The following is a 22,198-nucleotide window of genomic DNA, read 5'->3' as shown; positions in this document are numbered from 1 at the left end:
CTTGTGTTCCCTCTCTCGCTGTCTCTCTCTCTGTCAAAAAATAAATAAAATCTTTAAAAATAAAATAAAATAAAATCGCGGAAGATACAGGCCCCCTGGAACACCCCAAGTCAGCAGCGCCATACTGGCTAGAACCGGTGACTGAAACCACCTAACACCTCCCTAGCTCTTCCTCCCTGCATCTGCAAGCACAATTTGGTCTGGTCACCAGCGCATTGACAATTCCCTCTAGGTTTGTCAGAGACCCTGCAAAAAACCTGCAATATGAAAAGGTCGAGAACCCAAAACTGACTAGGGAAGTATATTATGAGCGCATCTCTAGCTAAAGAAGATGGCGGAAAGGAGAAAGGGTGGGTAATGACAATGAACAGACAGGTATAAATAAATCCCCAGCTCCCTAAATTTCAGAGTGCTTGGGTACCCTACAGCAACCTAGGAGAGTTTCAATTACTTCTAAATCCATATCAAGTGATGCTGTGAACATAGATTCTTTGCTGATAAGTGTTTCCCCATTGACCTGGGACTGCTTAACACCATAACATGCTTCATCTGCTTTTCAATATGGCTTCTTTAACTGAGGCTGAAAAGTTGGCAGGAGGTGGCTCTGGGGCCATCTTGGGGTTGGTGGCACTCAACCCCAAGTGAAACTGCTATTTTTTTCAGTTTGAAATTTAGTCGACTACTTTTTATTGAGCACTTACTAGGGCTGGATACTATGCTACATGGTGCAAGGATACAATTTTAAAAAAATAATAAAGAATAGGGGCTCCTGGGTGGCTCAATCGGTTAAGTGTCTGACTCTTGATTTTTGACTCAGGTCATGATCTCAGCATCATGGGATTGAGCCTCGCATCAGGCTCCATGCTCATCGCAGAGTCTGCTTGACCCTCTCCCTCTTCTCCCCCCTCCCAATCTCTTTCTTTCTCTGCCTCTCTCTCTCAAATAAATAAATACAATCTTTTTAAAAAAATAATAAAACTGTTGCCACGGGTCTCACAGTCTAACTCAGTTGTTCTCAGCCCAGGGTGATTTTTTCCCCCTCCGGGTACATGTGGCAATGTCTGGAGACATTTCTGATTATCCTACTAGTGAAAGATGCTGCTGGGTCCTAGTGGATAGAGGCCAGGATGTGCGAAACATCCTACAGTGCATGGGACAGTCTCTAACCACAAAGAATTATCTGATCTAAAATGTCAACAGTGCCAAGATCGAGAAACTCTCTAAGGGACAGGACAGCACATGTGTGAAGAAGTCTAACACAAGAGAGGCTGTGAGGAGCACTAATTCATGTTTCCAGGGATCCTTCAAGCTTTGTAGAGTGACATCTTGGGTTCAGTAGCTAGACCCACTGGCAGTCTTGGGTATTACACTCCAGGAGAAACAGAGCCCCAGCAGGTTCCTGCACAAGGATTTGTACGCATTCATATGACTCTCAGAGGTAAGAAGTCTCTTTTGTATACACTATCATAATCAGTCCTTGCAACAATCCTAGTTAGGGGTCTTCCATCTGTCCCTATAACTGTGACCCAAGAACAGTCCTCTTCTATTTGGGAAAGCCATTCTCTCCAACTGAGCCAGAAAGGGGTAGAGACCTCCAGACCTCTGTCTAGCCAACCAAACAGCCAAATCAACCCTTGGTGGTCATTGATGACTGATGCCCCAGGCAGATGTCCATCCCTCCTCAACAACCGTCTTGAGCAAACAGAATCGGTATATCTGCACTTAAATTTGGAAACTAAGATCTCTCTGCTCCTAGCTTGCACCAATTTGGCTCCAGCCTAGGCCTTCTGACTCTAGATGCAGAAATCTTCCTGCTACGAGATGCTGCCTGTCTCCATAGTAACAGCAGACATGAGCACCGTTATGGATGGAGCCTGGCAAATGGCTAAGTGATTTTCATGTACATTCTTTTTCTCTTCAGGGGTTTCTTTGGACAAAGTCATGGAAAAGAGCAAGAAATGCCTTTTGGGTTTAGGTTGAAGGAGAGAGTCATCACCTGTATTTTTTTCCGTCATATTGCATCTTTTTATGTTCATACGTAAATCATGGAGGAAGGACAGCTACAGAACCACCTTGCATCAAAATGGAATCAGACTAAAGGGTTCTTCCAGCAGCACCATACACATTGATGTGCCCTTAAAAAAAAAAAAAAAACAAAAAGCACTCGGAGGAATTCATCCAAGTATGGTATGGCTTAAAATGACCAAGTTAAAACTGAGCCACATGCTTTTGTTTAAATACAGATGGTCAGGTTCTGTTTATACATACAGAGCCAATTGCTGATACAAAGTGGTGCCCTATACATATAAACCAGCAAAGCCATTTTAGAACCCAGAGTTTGAAAGAGTCTATATAAATGTAAATTCCTGACCGAAGGGAGCATAAAATCTATGGATGTGAAAATGAGACTACTATCGTTCTTCGTCCAGCTCCAATTGGCCAGTGTGGGCTCACATGGCTTGTTCTCATTTGGGAAGTCCCTGGAGCATGGATGTAGCTGAGCTTCTGTGTGCCCACATTTCAGCGGGCAGTGACTGGGTGACCTGTGTTTCTTCTGTGGTTGTTTGTCAAAGCCGGGGGTCGGGGGGTGGGGTTCAGATCTTGCGGAGACCCTGAGTCTTCATGCATCTGACTTGTCACAGCTAGCACTACTTTGATCCCTTGGATTCTCCAGCGGGAGTCTTCCAAGCAAATGCTGGGAGGGGCTTGGCCCCATAATTCAGCCTCGTGGTCAGTAGGCCAGCTTTCTCCAGGGCCGAAACCGAGCTCTGGTTGGCAATGAAATGTTTCTGCAAGCTGCATTAACTCGTTTATACCACTGATATTGTGCTGCCTCAGGGGGGCCCTGCAGTAGCCATTCCTTAAATGGGACTCTGGAGCATGAAAAAACTTAAAGTGAGCTTCTCCAAGGCCACATCCTTCCCAGCAAGGGAGGATGTGGCTCACAGGGGTAGGGGATTTATGGAATAAAAAAGAATGTCTGCAAACTGCTTGGAGCTCCATGCAGGAAGAACCCAGGGAAGAACGATCTAGCTAAATGAAATTGTTTCCTTCCTTTCCAACCACCGTATATTAATTGGGTACAAATCAGTCCACTTAATGCCAATTGACATTAAGCAATTTACCATTTGATGGCAATTGAAAACCCATGCTTACTGCTCCAAACCCTCTTGATTGTTCCAAACAAATTTCCTATCCTAAAGTGGAAGTGGATTTAATTTGATCTCTTCAGTCTGTTCACCATTATGTGTAAAACAATGACTTTGGTACCAGGAAGTCAGTAACTACCTGAGCAGTGTTCAAAATGAAGGCACTCCACCAATGGGAAAAATCCAAAAGGAAGCATCGCTGTACAGGTGTGGTTAAGGCCACAGACCTGGGGTAGCATTGTTCTTTGTTGTTGTTGCTGACTCACTGTGTTGATCTTTTTTTTTCCTTTTCTTTTCCTTAACACCAGAGAAACTTAGAGTCTAGAAAAGTCCTGGAAAGAATTGAGTTCCATTCTGTTACTTCTCCAATGAGAAAGCCAAGGTCTAAGGAAGTTACGTGACTTGCCCAGATAATTAAGCACACTAATCTGTTCTCTCCTCATTCCCGTGTCTTCCTTTTTTCTCTTAGATTCCCATTCCCACTCCCCCATAATCCCAGCTCTGTGGGCAGAAAGATAATAGGAAGAACGTGCGGTCTTATAACCCAAGAACTTGAGTTCATGTTATGCATCTGTGTCACTTAACTTCTCGGGGTATCAGTCTTTTTATCAGTGAAAGGGGAAGAAAGATCCACATCTCCCAGTGTTTTGACAAGGACTGGATGAAATAATTTACACAAAAGCACGTTAAAAACTGCAAAGGGACATGACATTTAAGACACTGTCTGACTGCAGCCCAGCCTAGACAGGAGATGGGCTGAATGGGTCACAGGTTGAAAGCCAGGCAAGGAACAAACTTGGAGCAATTGACGATATTGACAATAAAAGCTGTAACACCCGGTACTCTCTGCTCATACTTGAAACCGAAAAAAGATTACGGGATTCGAAGGCTAAAAATACTTGCAGATGTTTGGCATGGCTGTGGTTAGCTTTTTGACTTTTGGAGCAAGTAACATCTAATGATGTTTGTTCCACTTGTTTTTCTTTTAACTAAGTTTTAACTAACTAAGCATAGTATTTGAAAACTTTTTTAAATTCTGAAGATCCATTTTGCAGAAATATGTCTAATCATGTATCTGAACAAATTTGTAAACATGGCCTTATGGGCCTGCCCTATCATTACGCTTTCCAGGGAAATGCACAGAGCCCTACCCTATATCCTGCTGGCAGCGTACCCAAGACCTTTATGAAAGCGTTTACAGAAATCCATGCCGATGGCACTCTCACAAGTACAGGCATAAATGGAACAACACACTGTCAGGTCATAGAAAAAGCCCTGGACTAGGAGACCCCAAGGGGTCCTTCCTATTAGCTTTGTGACTTGGAGCAAGTCACTTTACCTCTCTGAGCTTCTAAGAGGCCAAATGGGGATAAGTCACAATATCAAGCCCAGGATTAAATGGGATCGTGTCATCCGGTCCCAGCTCAAATGTCCCAGGCACAGAGGGGCAATAGTGGGTGCTGTGATGTGTCACCCCATCCACCCCTTTCAGGACTAAGGCATCCTTCCCGTTCCTGTAGCTGCTGGGAGCGTTGGCAGCTGATAACTCACAGCTGGGTCCTCTCACAGATTGCCCTCACCCACCGCCCCCCCACCCAAGGCAGCCATGTACAATTCTGGCCACTAAGAGGGTCTAAAGGCCAGCCCTCTAGCTCCAGCTCAGGGTACTCAGCAGAGCTACCCCAGCTCCAAAGTTCCCCATGGCTTTGGAGGCTGAGGCTTTGCTGCGACTATGTAACAGCCAAACTTCTCCCTCTTCCAAATCCTGTTGCCTATACTCCCCCATGGGTGCTGATCCAAAAAGAGCTCCACGATAAACTCCCTATATGGTAATCCCCATCTCAGAGTTGTCTTCCCAAGGAACCAGCCTGTGCCAGGCGCCCTACCCAGCCACTCCAGACGATGTAAAACTGCTCCTCCTCCGGTCACTCTCTATCCCTTTGCTCTTGTCACTGTCTGAAAAGAACACCATTTACCTGCACATGTATTGTCTACCTCCCTGCTGTTATAATATATGCTCCCTGAGGGCAGGGACCTCATGTGTCTTGCCCACTGCTATATCCCTGGGACCAAGCATGCAGTTGGCACTCCCTAAATATTGTCAAATGAAAGAATATCAGATGTTAAGAGCTTCTATTCTAGTAAATACGATGAGGTGTACACATGTTAGCTTATATGTTTTTAAGAACTCAATTTGTGTTTCAGGAAGGATGAATTAAGGATTGTTAATAAATAGGCCGAAGGACTCATCCAATGAATCACTTATCAACAAATTAATGGATCCTGCCTCGGTTAACATTTCTGTTTGTGAACTAATGGCATAGTTATTTAACTGTCTCCATTATGGGCCCTCTATATATCCAAAGAATACATTTAAACATAAAAAAAAAATTGAATGCAATACAGTGTGTTTGTAGGCAAATCCCATTTGGATAAACTAACAGCTCATAACTTAGGAAACAGCTATCAATAAAACAAACAGATTATTAGTTCAAACACAGACTGTTGTCATAGGCAAAAGTGATTTGTGTGTTGATCCTTGAAAGGTTCTGGGTCATGAAGGCTACAAGTCAGGAGATCTGAGTCTCATCCAAGCTTTGCCTCTAACTCCCCAAGTGACCCAGGTCAAATCACTGCACCTCTCTCGTCCTGAGCATTCTCATCTGTGAAATGAGAAAAATGCTTCCTATCATCCCTTGTAACATTGAAACTCTACATGCCTGTCTTTGCTGATTGATGTACATCAATGATACATTGATGTCAAAGAACTACAGACTATACCACCAACTATATCGAGGACAAGGGTAAAAGATCTCATAACCTATAGGATACTTGTGGCAAAAAGTAAATAATCTATGTTCTGAATTCAAGGTCGTACTTAAACTGATTTTTCATGAGATTGGATTAATAACTAAAAAGGCAAATAAGTTGGAAGCCAGTAGATGATGGAATATATATGACTATCTTTGATCTACGGGATGGGATCTGTTTTTCTAGGCCATGAGGGGCAGTATTTTTAAGAATGGTTCCTCCAGGGGCACCTGGGTGGCTCAGTCAGTTAAGCACCTGCCTTCAGCTCAGGTCATGATCCCGGGGTCCTGGGATCGAGCCCCAAGTTGGGATCCCTGCTCAGCATGGAGTCTGCTTCTCCGTCTCCCTCTGCCCTACGCCCTGCTCATGCTCCCCAACTCTCTCTCTCAAATAAATAAATAAAATCTTTTAAAAAATGGTTCCTCCAAAAATCTTTTGAGAAATGCAATGGTCTCCTTTTCTCAGTTGTGTGAACTAAATGAGGAGGTATCAGACCCCATCTGCTCTCGTGTTTTATTTTGAGCCCTAGCTCAGGAAATTATGACCTTTGGTTCCTTCTTTGCTCTTTCCTCCACAGCTTCTCTCTCTCCCTCCCCCCCCACCATCCTCTCATTGTGGGCACCCTTCAAGTTTCCATCCTCTGCGCTCTTCCCTGTGTACTCATCCCAGATGATGATCTCATCCACCTACACAGTTCGGTTGTTGCAAATGACTCCCATGGCTCTATGTCTAGCCATGACATTGCAATTTCTATATCAAATTCCTAATTGCGTACTGGACAGTTGCACTGGCTCTCTCAACATCTCAAACTCATATCTTTACATAAACTTTTTTATCATTCATACTTACTTTACACAATTCCCAATCCTCACTTTCTTCACTTAGTTTTGGTGGGACTCTTGTTCAGGTTCTTGCTTCCTGACTCTAAATATTCACCAAATCCTTGCCTTTTTCCTTTTCATTGTCTTCTGCTTATGCCCCATTTCCACTGCTCCCACCATAACAGAGGTCTTAAAGAGGATGACCCATCCAGTAATCAACTCTCATGTTATTATTCTAAAAGTTGAAATAAGCAACAGTCTGAAAAAAAGGATAGGCCTAATTCACTTACAAACATAGATAAGGCAACATGCAAGAAATTATTAGCCAACCAAATCAAACAATGAACAAAAAAGATATTATGATCAAATTGGGGGTATGCCAGGAATTCATATATAGCTTAACATTAAAAGTTTGATTAATATAAGTCATTGCATCAACAGATTAAAGGAGAAAAAACATATGCTAATACCCATAGGTCCATAGACACAAAAAAATGATTAAAAATTGATAAAATTCAACACCTATTTGTAATTTAAAAAGAGAAAAACTTAGCAAACAAAGAATACAAGGGATTTTTTTACATCTACCAAAAACTTCTCTCAGACATCATTTTTAATGACCAAATGTTAAGAGTTTTATAGGAAAGTTGCAGAAATTCCCGCTATCAACACATCTGTCTTTATAATAGAAGTCCTAAGCAGGGGAGTAAGAAAAGTCAAAGAAATAGCAGGTACAAGGATTGAAAAGAAAAACAAAATTGTTAGTACTTGCAGTTGACATGATTTCCTACATGAAACAATAAAACAAAAGAATCTATAGGAAGAAAAAACAGTAGATTTGATATTGTTGTATATAGCATAAATATACAAAAATTAATTGCCTTCCCTTATAAATTAAACAAAAAATTTTAATGTAATTTTACAAATACAATCTACAACACCCAATATAAAGTAACCAAATAATTAATCCCACAAAAAATGTATACTATCTTTAAGGATAAAACGATATAACATTATTGAAAAAATATTTAAAAGACCTAAACAAATAGAAAGATGTACCAAGTTCATGGAAAAGAATACTCAATATCTTACACATGTCCAGTATTCCCAAATTAATCTATGCATTCAAAAAAATTCCAACCAAAGTCCTAATAGAATTTTTCATGGCACTTAAGAAGCCAAATGCTAATATTTCATGAAAGAGCAAAAGGCCAAGACAATCTTAAAAAACATCTGCCCTAAATGATTTCAAGACTAACGTTGTGTAGTTGGAAAAGGGATGGACAGATAATCACACACACACACACACACACACACACACACACACACACAGGCTATAGAGCTCAAAAACAGATCCGTATATATGAGGAAACTTCAGCTATAATAGAGGAGACATGACCAATTAGGAGGTAAGGATGGGTGATTCAATAAATGGCACTAGGGTAACTAATCCCTTTGCGAGAAGAGAAAGATTTCTGGCTTATTCCACACCCATTAAAAGCCATTGACAAGAGAAACAAAAATATAAATATTAAAAGTTTTGGAAGACTTGGAAGAGAATATATTTATGTCCTTGTGATGCAGAAGAATTCCTTAAGGACTCAAAGCATAATCTGACTATTCTGAAATCAAAATATTATGCACTTCAAAAGACATCATTGGAGGGGCTTTCGATTATGGCAGGATGAAGAAGCAGTTCTTCCAAAACACATATAATGCCGGACAAACTGTCAAAACCAATCATTTCAAGGCCCTAGAAATCAACCAACGGTAGATAATAAATTGGAAAACTTTACTCTTGAAAAGCTGCTAGAACTCTGGGCGAGAACAAGAGGGGTCTGTGGTCTTCTTGCCTGGGGCTGCTCCTAGCCCTTGCCCCAGTTTGTTAGGTAAGCATTGTAACTTTGCCTGTGCTGGGCCAGCTGCAAAACCAGGAGTTTCGTGGCCAGAGAGAGCTAGCTTAATTCATAATGGTGGTTGGAGGGGTGACATGGGGAGCAAACACCCAGGGCTTTTCCAGCTAAAAGTGGTGAATTCTGCCATAGCAGCTTGCTAGTCCCAGATTGCAACCTTAGTTGTGGTAAGTGGTAGACCAGTGAGAAATGTAATGGAGCAATCCAGGAAATAAGAAAGCCATCAGAGAGCTGGAATAAACTTCCCACACACACCTTAGTGGACTGCAAAACTACACACATGTACAAGGGAGACTCAAGAAGTTCTGCAGATAAATCCAAGGGAGACTTGAGAACTGGTTGCAAGTCTAAATGATTTCCTGGTTCGCCCATAAGATCATTTAGCTCAGGGTAAAAGCCTTACAGAATCAAGCACAACTTCTGCCCAAATCATTGCCTAACCACTAGCTATGCAGACACAGGGGTGACCTTTAGGAAGCCAAGATAAAAATTAAAATAAAAATAAAAAATTTCAGCTGATACCTTAGTGGCAACACACCTTAAGGGAAACCGTTTCTCCACACCCCCACCAACCCTTGGTATTGCTAATCGTCATAATTATAGCCATTCTAGTGGGTACTTAGTGTTATCTCATTATGCTTTTAATTTACATTTCCTTATTGACTAATAATGCTGGGCATCTTTCCATATTCTTATTAGCCATTCACGTATCTTCTTCAGTGAAGTGTCTATTCAAATCATGTGCCCACTTTTAAAAAGTACATATACTTCTGGTGGGGATGAAAAACGGAACAACCATTTTGTAAAATATTTCAACCCAGTTTCTTAAAGAGTGTTAAACACAGAATTAACATACAACTCACACTTCCACTCTGAATATCCACTGAAAGACATCAAAACATATATTTACCAAGAAATGTGTACACAAACATGCATAGCAAATTATTCACAATAGTTAAAAGCTGGAAACGATACAAATATTGAAGTGGATAAACACAATGGTAGCCATACAATGGAATACTAGTCATTAATAAAAAAAAAAAAGGAACAAACAACAGAAGTTGTTATATGCAACATCATGGATGAGCTTTTAAAATATTATATTAGATGAAAGAAGCCAGGCACAAAAGACTGTACATTGTATACTCCCAGTTATATGATATTTTTGGAAAAAGCAAAACCAGAGACTCAAAGCAGATCAGTAGTTGGCTGGGGCTGGGAGGTAATAATCACTGAAAATGGCCAAAAGGAAACTTTGGAGGGTAATGAAAATGCCCAAAACTTGTAGCAATAGTTGTCCAACCATGAACTTATTAAAATGCATCAATCTGTCCATTACAATGAGTAAACTCTGTGGTCTACAAATTAGAGATCTATAAAGCTTGCTTTAAAAAATAAGCCATCGCTGAAAAAGTAAGAAGTCAAGTTATAGATTGGAAAAAGATATTTAAAATTTATATAATCAAGGAAGGATTAGAATCCTGAATATATATGTGTGCACACACACACACACACACACACACATATATATGAACTCTTATAAATCCACTAGGAATAAAATACACAATACTAAAGAGGAGGTGGCAAAATGACGAACAAGCATTTCACAAAGAAAACCTGACCGGGCAATAATAACATCGAAAAGACAATCAATCTCATTGTAATCAAGTGAAATGTAAATTAAAACCACAATGAAGTAGCAAGTGGTGCCAGAAAAAAAATTAAAAATCTTGATCACACCAAATGTTGGCAAGGATATGGAGCAATAAGAATTCTTAAACACTGTTGGGGAGACTATAAATAAGCACCATCGCTATGGAGAGCAATTTGGCAAAGTCTCTCAATGTGGAAGCTGCACACTCCTCATGACTGAGCTATTCCATTTCTACACACACACACCATGAAATTCTCACACATATTCCACGAGATACAAGACTGTTCATAATAGTAGCTGGGTTTGGTGTCAGAGACCTGGATTAAATCTTGTGTAAATCATTTATTCTGAGTAGCCTTAGGCAAAAATTTCTCAAATCTCGCTCAGCTTTAATTTGTCCATTATTAAAAGGGAGATAACCATACCTGCCCACCAGAGATACCGTGCGGATTAGAAGAGAAACATGTTTATGAAGAATGTGGCACAGTGTCTGATATTTACTACACCTTCAAAGAACATAATTTCCCTCCTGTCCGTGTCCTAAATGAATGTTCATATCCTTACTTGACTGGAGGCAATGCCTCCTCTGTAAGCAAGGCTGGAGCCCTACAGGGAAGCAAGTGGGCTCTTTCAAAACATTTAAACTCCATTTCCTCTCTTCTGGTGCCTTCCAAAAAGTGCACCATGCCATGCCTCCCAACGAATTTAGAACCTGAAGCAAAAGGTATTTCTTGGAAAGAGGGAGACAGGGACCCTGAGACAGTCACAAGCTTAGGAAGAAGCCCTTGATTACAGGCTTTGCTCCACCTGAATCTCAGTATGAATTAAATATAATTACGCTTGGCTTAGAGCAGCATTTGTGTTACGTTCAAATGGGTCTCGGTAGCTTTAAAGGGTAAATGTGCTTTTGTATGTTCAGAGGGACCCCCTGATTCCTGATCCTTAAAAACTTACAAGACCATTTTAGTTTGTCTTATAGAAAAGAAGACCAATTGTGTTAAGGAGGTCAAAGTAAATATGTTGGCCCTTTCTTATTTAATTTTACAGGGACATTCACAGCAAATGAGGTTAAAATGTGGTTGGCTTCACAAGTGTGATGATGCATTCTCTTATTACAAATGAATGTCAGGCTCAAAGTCTGGTTGGTCTGAGTGAGCCCTAACTAACAGGAATTGTCTATATGAACACGCCAGACCCAGGTCAGAACTGGGAGCCACACAGAGCCAGCAGGAACGGAGTAGGGCGGGAAGCACTGGATGAGGAGTGGGGAGTCTCAGGCTCCAAGCCTGGCATGGTCACTGACTGGCTAAGCCGCCCCGAGAAAGTCCCTCACAGCCTTCAGATCTCCAAGCCCCAGTGATCTGCCTGCTCTGGTTCTAGGTTCTGATGTGCTCATCACCTCTTTCTCGAACCCCAGTTGTAGAAGTCATATCCCGGGGCGTCTATTAAGCCGTCCTGAGAACAGAAAGACCGGTACTGGATATAGAAACAGGCACAAATGAGGAATGGGAGACAGGGAATGACAAGAGGAATTTAGAAGATGCACAAACATTCGAAATGCATAAAAATAGACATGCAGTTTTTAAGTGGCATTTAAGTAGAGTGGACACATTTCATCAAAATAACGCCTCTGTAAATTCAAGGAGGTCCAGGTGGGACACCAACTTTTCAGTCTGGACTCTTCTGAACAGGCTAGATGGGTGACTTTGGGTCTATCACTTCCCTTCTCTGGGTCCTCATTGCCTTCTCTGTAAAACAAGCATTTGGGGCCAGATGGTTTCCAGGCAGAACAATCTGATGAATCTAAGTTTAAGGTAAATAGCATGTCATGTATGTCTAAGGCTTGAGGGGTCCAGGAGGAACCGAGGCATGGCTGGAAGTGGGCAGGGCTTCCATCGTAGAGCCTTTCTGCCCTCCAGAGTGTGCCCCTCCCTGTCAGACTTCCCAGACCATACTGGCGTCGCCAGGAGGCTGCTGGGAATTTCTCTGCACACCCCTGTTCCTAAATGAACTCCCAGGAGATTGGGGGATGGAGGAGGGTGCCAGTTTAAAGCAGGTCTGATATGATCCAGGACCTGATAGGGTTTCAGCTGCCTACTTTCTGGCAATTTGCAGAGAAATTAAAGAGATTCTTGTAGAGGTTAAATGGCTGTAGTCCTAGGGAGGGGAGCGGTTGCTCAGAAAGAAACACAAAGACGAGATTCATCTTGCTCAAGAATTATAAATAGAACAGTCAGATTAGATTCGGCAGAGGAATGGGGGCACCATGAAGGAGCCAAGTTCTCTCCGAATAAAGAGGCAAGGCTCCAAAGACTCCCAAAGCAGGCTTTCAAAAGGGAAAAGAAAAAAAAAAAAAAAAAAAAAAAAAAAAGGGGAAAAAAAACTTCAAAAAAAAAAAAATAGGCCTTTTCTTTTAACCCACAACTTCTATCGGGCAAGAAGGCAAAATCATCAGTTCCTGAAAGAGAGATTAAAAGTAAATTATCACCCCATAAGGAGCCGTTCCCCGTAAAAGGAATGAAGATAGTTTACTGCTCTACGGAAAATGCAAACCGCTTCCAAAGTTTAGGTTAAAAACTTGGCAAAGGGAGTTTGGCCTCCCTGTGCCTCTGTCTTAGAGATGTTTATCCAGCGGATGGAGATACTGAGATGGGTCTGGTTTTCAGGTTTGTTTTTTGTTCCACATAAGGTTTCCATCAGATCCAGTCTGCAGACTGGTGCAGGCCAGGAGGCTGCTGGAGGAGAGGCCCGGATTTCACTGCAGCCGGCTCTGTCTACACCTTGGTCTGAACAAAACGACAGGGCAGAGACAAGACTGAAGGCAGCGCTGGGGGCTGGGGGCATGCCTACCGGCTCCTGCCTGATTTGAAAAGACCTTTTTTCCAGATTTGCTTTCAGCATCAAATGCCATATGGTCTTAGACAAGTCACTCGACCTCTCTGAGCTACAGATTCCCCATCTGTGCATCAGTGAGTCTGGCTTACACCTACATCTCAAAGTTGTTTCAGGAAGTCATATAAAATACAAGTTCTATGGAAATGCCATTGGTAGCCTAGGCCAAACCAGCTCCCTGCACGGGGGCCTAGTGCTTTCTGCAGAACACAAATAATGGGGGCTGCTCGGTCACAGTGGACATTTCCTGTTCTCCAGGATCCTCTTGTAAAAGGAAGTCCACAGAGGCTGTGATACAGAGATTTCAGGTTTTTGATCAAGGCAGGCTAAAGTTTGGGGGTGTCTACGTGGCTCAGTCGGTTAAGCGTCTGCCTTTGGCTCAGGTCATGATCCCAGGGTCCTGGGATCGAGTCCCACATTGGGCTCCTGGCTCCGCGGGAAGCCTGCTTCTCCCTCTCCCTCTGCAGCTCCCCCTGCTTGTGCTTGCTCTCTCTCTCTCAGATAAGTAAATAAAAGCTTTTTTTTTTTTTTAAAGGCAGGCTAAAGTGTGAATCCCTCCCTCCTGTCTCATTCATTAGATATATAACATTGGAAAAAAGTTTCTTAGACTGTCTATATCTCAGTTTACTTCACTGTAAAATAGGAATAATGCTGGCCTCATAGATTTGCTGTGAGGATTCACAAAAATGGGAGAAACTATGCAAAAATGCTCAATAAAGTATGGTTACTGTTGTCCCCCATCACCCACGACCATGGTCACCAATTTTGTTCTTTCTGGATTAAATCACACAAGAACTTCTTGACTGATTCATAACCCTCCAGCTGCAGTATAAGTCTTTTTGTTTTGTTAAAAAATATGTATTTTTTTCTCATCATAAAAATGATACATGGGTGTATTCCCACCTCCAGGAAGATAGAGTAGACATACATTTCTCTATTCCTTCCACAAACTACAACTCAAACCCTGTGTTATTATACATAACACAAACACAAGACTCTGAAATGTGTAGAGAAGGCAGAAGACTGGCTAGAGGCCTCAGGACCCAAAGAACAAGGCAGTGTTGCATTCCCTGGGTTTTCTTTCTGCTTCATGTATGCCAGGCTTGGAGCTGCAGAAACTAAAAACTCAGAAATGGCCACAGGCACAGATTAAAAACATCCTCAACAACAGCCTGTGCACTCTAGCCGAAGGACCAGGAAAGAGGCAGTCTAGCAGGAGAGAAAGCTTTTGGACAATAAACGCTCTACTCCTGCCAAAAAATCACAGAGAACACTGTGGCCTTACCCCCTGCCCCCATGCCAGCAAAGGCCAGCAAGGAGCCTAGATTTCTATCTTAATCAGGCTGTAATGAGGCACCCACCACCCCCGTCAGGTGTTGTCAGAAAAGACCAAGTAAGAAGCTGCACCTTTCATCCCGGCCGGGCAGTCACCCCACATCCCCACAGTGTCACAGGAGACCACACAGGGGGCCTGGACCTCCACTTCCACCCAGAATGTTGAGGCACCCCTCCCCATCCCCTCGGGATAGTATCAGAGGACGACTAGTGGGGAGTCAGAACTTTCACCACTGCCCATCTGTAATGAGGACACCCTCCCCATGGTGTCAGTGTGGCCAGATGGGGAGCAGTAACAAGGCACATCTACCCCACTCAGCCAGCTGGGAGGTATCAGTGGAGGCCTAGAGGGGAGCCAGAATGCCATTTCCATCCAGCTATGACAAGGATCCCCTCATTGGATGTCAATGAAGACTCAGTTGAGAACCTGCCCATTTCCCTCCACCCGGCAATATCAGAAGAAGGTCTTCTTTTCCCCTCTTGAAGTAGTGTCAGAGGAAGCCAGCTAAAATAGAATGCTTAAATAAGATCCAGAATATCATAACATATACAAAAATGACCAGGTTTTAATAGAAAATTGCTCATCATAACAACAACTAGAAAGATTGCAAAGTGATTGAAGTAAAAGACATCAATAGGTGTCAACACTAACACCAAGATAACAGAGATGTTAGAACTCTAAAAAGGCTATGATAAGAATGTTTTGGTGAACAGTTATGAGCATGCTTAAAACAAATGAAAAAGAAAGAAAGCCTCAGCAAAGAAATAGAAATCCTCAAATAAACAGATGATAAAAAGAAGAATTAAATAGAAATTTCAGAACCAAAAGTAAAATAAGTAAAATAAAAAATCATGAAATATAAAGGGATGAAACTCTAATTAAAACAGAGATTAGCAGAATGGGTAAAAACACATGACCCAACTATATGCTGTTTACAAGAGACTCACTTTAGATCCAGAAATACAAATACGTTGAAATGGAAAGGGTGGGAAAAGATATTCCATGCAAACAGTAACCAGAAGAAAGCAGTGGTAGCCATCCTGATATCAAATACAACAGATTTCAAATCCAAAAAAGTTACAAGGACAAAGAATGGCATTATATATTAATAATAGTTTCAATACAGCAAGAATATATAACAGCTATAAATATATAAGCACTAGTAACAGACCAGAAAAATATATGAAGCAAAAATTGACAGAACTGAAATGAGAAATAGTTCTACAGTAATAATTGGAGATTTTAATAGGCTACTGTCAGTAATGGATGAGTAAGGAAATAGAGGACTCAAACACCACAATAAACTAACAAGATCTAAAGACACGAACAGAACACTCTACACAACAAGAATAGAATATACATTTTTCTCAAGTGCACCGGGACATTTTCCAGGATAAGCCATGTTAGCCCCCAAATTAATTGCCAATACATTTTTAGAGGCAAATGCCATACAATATATCTTCTCTAACCACAATGGGATGAAGTTAGAAATCAAAAGAAGAAAAACTGGAAAATTCACAAATTTGTTGAGATTAAGCAATACAATTTTGAACAACCAATGGGTCAAAGAAGATATAAAAATGGAAATTAGAACATATTTTGAGATAAATGAAAATGAAAAACACAATGTGCCAAAACTTATGGGATACAGTGAAACCAGTGCTAATGGGAAAATTTATAGCTAAAAATGCTCACATTAAAAAAGAAGAAAAACTTCAAATCAAAAACCTAATTTTAAAAACTTAAGGAACTAGAAAAAGACCAAATAAACCCAAAGTGAGCAGAAGGAAAGAAATAATAAAAATTAGAGCAGAGATTAATGAAAAAGAGAGTAGAAAAATAACACAGGAAACTGAAAAAAAACAAAAGTTTGTTCTTTGAAAAGACCAACAAAATTGACAAACCTTTTAGCTAACCTGACTAAAAGAGAGACAAGATTTAAATTACTAAAATTAAAAGTGAAAGTGGGGACATTACTACCAAAGCTACAAAATAAAAAGGATTTAAAAACAATGAGAGACTCTTAATCTCAGGAAATAAACTGAGGGTTGCTGGAGTGGAGGGGGGTGGGAGGCATGGGGTGGCTAGGTGATGGACACTGGGGAGAGCATGTGCTATGGTGGGCTCTGTGAACTGTGTAAGACTGATGAATCACAGACCTGTACCCCTGAAACAAATAATGCATCATATGTTAATAAAAAAAAACATGAAAAAAAAATTTTTTTAATTAAAAGTAAAAAAAAAAAGACAATCATATGCCAACAAATTGGATAACATAGATGAAATGGACAAATTCCAAGAAATACAAAATCTACCAAGACTAAATCATGAAATAAAAATCCTCGCTAGACCTATAATGAGCAGGGAAATTGACTAAGAAATCAAAAATCTCCCAACAACAGCAACAAAAAGCCAGGATCTGATGGCTTCACTAGTGAATTCTACCAAATGTTTAAAGAACACCAACTCTTCTAAAAAAAAAAAAAATTGAAAATGAAGGAACATTTCCTAACTCATTATATGAAGCTAGAATTGCCCTGATGCCAGAGCCAAAGACAATACAAAATTACACACCAATATCCTTTCTGAACATTGATGCAAAAATCCTCAACAAAATACTAACAAACCAAATTAACCAGCATATTAAAAGGATCATACGCTATGACCAATTTGGATTTATTTCTGGAATACAAGGATGGTTCAACATACAAAAATCAATCATGTAATATACCACATTAATAGAATGAAGAAAAAAACCAACACACTATCATTTTAATCGCTGCAGAAAAAGCATTTGGTAAAGTTCAATAAATTCAATACCCTTTCATGATAAAAACACTCAACACCTGAGGAACAGAAGGAAACTACTTCAACAAGATAAAGTTATATGAAAAACCCACAACAAATATCATACTCAATTATGAAAGACTGCAATCTTTTCTTCTATGATCAGAAACAAGGCAAGAATGCTCACTCTACCACTTCTATTCGACATAGTACTGGAAGTTCTAGCCAAAGTATTTAGGCAAGAAAACAAAATAAAAGGCATCCAAATTGGAAAGAAAAAAGTAAATATATCTATTCACAGATGATATAATTTTATATATAGAAAATCCTAAAAATTTTCAGAATAAAATCTGTCAGAACTAATAAATGAATTCAGCTAATTAGCAGGATACAAAATCAATACACAAAAGTAACTTACATTTCTATATGCTAATAATGAATGATCTGAAAAAGAAATTAATAAAACAATGATATTACAATAGCATCAAAAATACTTAGGAATTAACTTAAAGAAAAAGGTAAAAGACTTACACAATGAAAACTACAAAATATTGCAGAAAGAAATTAGAGATAAATAAATGGAAAGGTATCCCATGTTCATGGATTGAGAAACTTAATATTGTTAAGATGTCACTATTACTTAAAGTGATCTACAAATTCAATGCAATCTCTACCAAATTCCAATAATATTTTTTTCAGAAATAGAAAAACCCATCCTAAAATTCATATAGAATCTTAAGAGACCCCCAAATAGCCAAAACAATTGTGAAAAAGAAGAGCAAAGTTGGAAGACTCACATTTTCTGATTTCAGAACTTACTACACACATAAATGTGATAAATTTTAGATGAAGTGGATCAATTCCTTGAGAAACAGAAACTACCACAACTCATCAAATATGAAATAGATAATTTTAATATCCCTATAATTATTAAAGAAATTGAATTCATAACTAAGAAATTCCCCCAAAATAAATCTCTGGGCCAGTTAATTTCAATGGGGAATTTTATCAAACATTTAAAGAAAGATTGACACCAATTTTACATAATCTCTTCCAGAAAACAGAAGAAGAAAGCACACCTTGCAATTTATTTTATAAAGCTAATATTACTCTATCAGTCAAAGACAGTACAAAATCAGTCAAAGACAATACAAAAAAAGAAAATTACAGTCCAATAACCTTCAAGAATATGAATATAAAAATTATTAACAAAATATCATCAAATAGAATTCAGCAATTATAGAAAGAATTAGTCATCACAACCAAGGGGAGTTTATTCCAGAGATGCAAGGCTGGCTCAATATTCAACTATCAATCAGTGTCGTTCATCATAATTAATGGGGTAGAGGAGTAAAATCACATAATCATATCAATCAATGCAGAAAAAGCACTTGATAAGATTTAATATCCATTCATGATTCTTAAAAAAAAAAAAAACCCTCAGAAAAAAAAATAGAAATAGGGGAAATTCCTAAACTTGATAGAGACCATCTACAACAAGCCAATGGCTAACATTAAGTAGTGAAAGACTAAATGTTTTCCTCCTAAGATCAGGAATAAAATAAGGACACCTGCTCCCTAGTCTTATTCAGCTTAGTGTGGGAGGGTCTAAATACAGTAATGCAGGGGCACCTGGGTGGCTCCATCAGTTAAGCATCTGCCTTCAGCTGAGGTCATGATCTCAGGGTCCTGGGATTGAGTCCCACATCGGGCTCTCCACTCAGCGGGGAGTCTGCTTCTCCCTCTGTGTGTGCCTGCTCTCTCTTTTTCTCTCAAATAAATAAATAAATAAAATCTTTAAAAGAATTAAATAAAATAAATAAAAATAAATACAGGAATGCAGTAGACAAGAAAAGGAAATAAAAAACATACAAATTAGAAACAAAGAATTAAAATTGTTTCTATCTGCAGGTAGAATGCTGTCGATATAGAAAATCCCAAGACTCTACTTTAAAGACTTCTAAACTAATAAGTAAGTCAACAACATTGCAGGGTACAAGATGAACATAAACTTTTATGTTCATAAATAAATATATTTTATGCATTTATATATTATATATATATATGTTTTTCTATTTCTACATATTACCAATGAATATGTGACACTGAAATTATAATACCATTTATAATCACTCAAAAAAAAATCAAATAGTTATGTGTAAATCTAACAAAACATGTACAGGTCTTATATGTTGACAACTGCAAAACAATGATGAAAGAAATCGAAGAACATCTAAATAAATGAGTGACACATTGTATTCACAGATTGGAAAACTTAACATAGTAAAAGATGTCATTTCTTCCCCAAATTTATATACAGGTTTAATATAATTCCTATCAAAATTAGAGAAAGGTTTTTTTGTAGCCACAGGCAAGATTATTCTAAAATTTATATGGAAAGGCAAACTAAATAGCTAAAATGATTTTGAAAAGGGGGAATGAACTAGGAAGGCTCAGTTTACCTGATCTCAAGATTTTTCATATTGCTACCATGGAATCGAGATTGGTACTGGCAGAAGGGTTAGACACATAAATCAATGGAATAGAATGAAGAACACAAAAATAGACTGACATGAATATGCCCAGCTGATTTCTGACAAAGATGCAAAAGCAATTCAGCGGGGAAAAGACAAGCTTTCATCAAATGGTGCTGGAGCAATTGGACATCTCTAGGCAGGAAGGAGAAGGGGAGGAAGATGAGGAAGGGGAGGGGCAGGGAGACGGAAAAGGAGTGAAGGAGGAGGAGAACCTAGACCTAAGTCTCTCTCTTTAAACAAAAATTAAGTTGGGGCACCTGGGTGTCTCAGTTGTTAAGCGTCTGACTTGATTTCACCTCGGGTCATGACCTCAGGGCTGTGAGACTGAGCACCGCATCAGGCTCCGTGCTCAGTAGGGCATGTGCTTGAGATTCTCTCCCTCTCCCTCTGCCGTTCACTCCTCTCTCTCTCTCAAATAAATAAATAAATCTTTTTTAAAAAATTAAGTCAAAATGGATCCCAGGGCTTAAACATAAAAAAAACTATAAAACTCTTTTTTAAAAATAGGACAAAATCTTTGGAACCTAGGCTAGGCAAAAGATTCTACACTGGACACAAGAAGCACAATCCATAAAAGGAAAAATTGATATATTGGGCTTCATCAAAATTACAAACCTTTTCTTAGTGGAAGATCCTGATAAAAGGATAAAAAGACAAGCTAGGTATTGGGAAGAAATATTTGAAAACTAAATATCCAACAAATAGCTATTATCTAGACTATATAAAAATCTCTCCAATCTCCACAGCAAAAACCACCAAACACTGCAATTAGGAAATGCACAAAAACCATGAAGAGACGATATAGGTGGCAAATAAGCACATGAAAATATATTCGCCATTAGGGAAATGCAAGTTAAAAGCACAATGAGATAACATTATACACCTCACCAAATGCTGATGAGAGTCCAGAGCAACTGGATCACTCATACATTGCCAGTGGGGATGTTAAGTTGTATAGCCACTCTGGGAAAGAGTTTGGTTGTTTCTTTCACAACCAAACACACAACTACCATATGACCCAGAAACTGCAATACTGGGCATATACCCCAGAGAAATTAAAACTTAGATTCACACAAAAACCTGGACACAAACGTTTATTGCAGTTTTATGCATAACAATGTATTCATAATAGTGAAAAAACTGGAAACAACCCAGATGTCCTTCTACAGGTGAATGGTTAAACAGCCTTCAGTATATCCACACCATGGAATACTACCCAACAATAAAAAAAGAATGAATTGTCAATACACACAATATGGATGAATCTCCAGAGCACTGTATGCTGTATGATTCCATGCTTAATATGACAAAATTACAGAAATGGAGAAGAGATCAGTGGTCGGCAGAGGTTAAGAAGAGGGAGAGACTCGAGAGAAGTGAGTATGGCCCTAAAAGGATAGCATGAGAGATTCTTGGGATGATGGAACCTTGACTATATCCATGTCAGTATCCTGGTTGTGATATTGTGCTATAGCTTCGTAAGATGTTACCGTTGGAGAAAAATGGACCAAGGGTACGTGGTATCACTCTGTGCTATCTCACAACTACATGTGAATCTATAATTGTCTCAAGATTAAAAGTTGAATTTTTTAAAAAAAATTATCTATAGTAATTTTAGGAAATCTGGAAAATACATACATAGAAGCATATGCAGAAAAAATAACAATCATGTGTATTGCCACCACTCAGAGACAACCATTTTTTAATACCCAGGCATATTTAATGGAAGTTTTAAAAATCTTTCTGAGCATGAATAATTTCAAAGAAAGATAACTTGTTCAATGGAAGAGATCCTATGTCCCAACTTTTCAGCATGAAAATTATTTTACTTCGGAAACTCCTTCTCCCTACAATGGCCTCCTATATATATGATGGGAGATATGACATATCTCCTATTGCTTCTGTTTGTATTTTATGTGTAATATATTTTATTAATATATAGTTATTTTATACATACACTACATATTAAAATATATATAAATTTAATAAGAAATTGGGTCACACAATTATGGAGGCTGAGAAGTCCCAAAATAACAGAGTTGCAAGCTGGAGATCCAGGAGAGTTAATGTAGTTTTGGTCCAAAAGCCAGCAGGCTCAAGACCCAAGAAGAACCAATGTGTTAGTTCAAGTCCAAAGGCAGAAAAAGACCAATACCTCAGCTCAAGGCAGTCAGGCAGGAATTTCCTCTAACTCATGAGAGGATCAGCCTTTTGTTCTGTCTAGGCCTTCAACTGATTGCGTGAGGTCCACTCACATTAGGCAATCCGATTTACTCAGTCTACTGATTCAAATATTAA

The sequence above is a fragment of the Callorhinus ursinus genome, unplaced genomic scaffold (genome assembly GCF_003265705.2).
Source record: "Callorhinus ursinus isolate GAN/ISIS: 27379988/994484 unplaced genomic scaffold, GSC_fseal_2.0 scaffold19, whole genome shotgun sequence".
Lineage (NCBI taxonomy): Eukaryota > Metazoa > Chordata > Mammalia > Carnivora > Otariidae > Callorhinus > Callorhinus ursinus.
The sequence above is the reverse complement of the archived record's forward strand: the minus strand, read 5'-3'. Positions refer to the sequence as shown.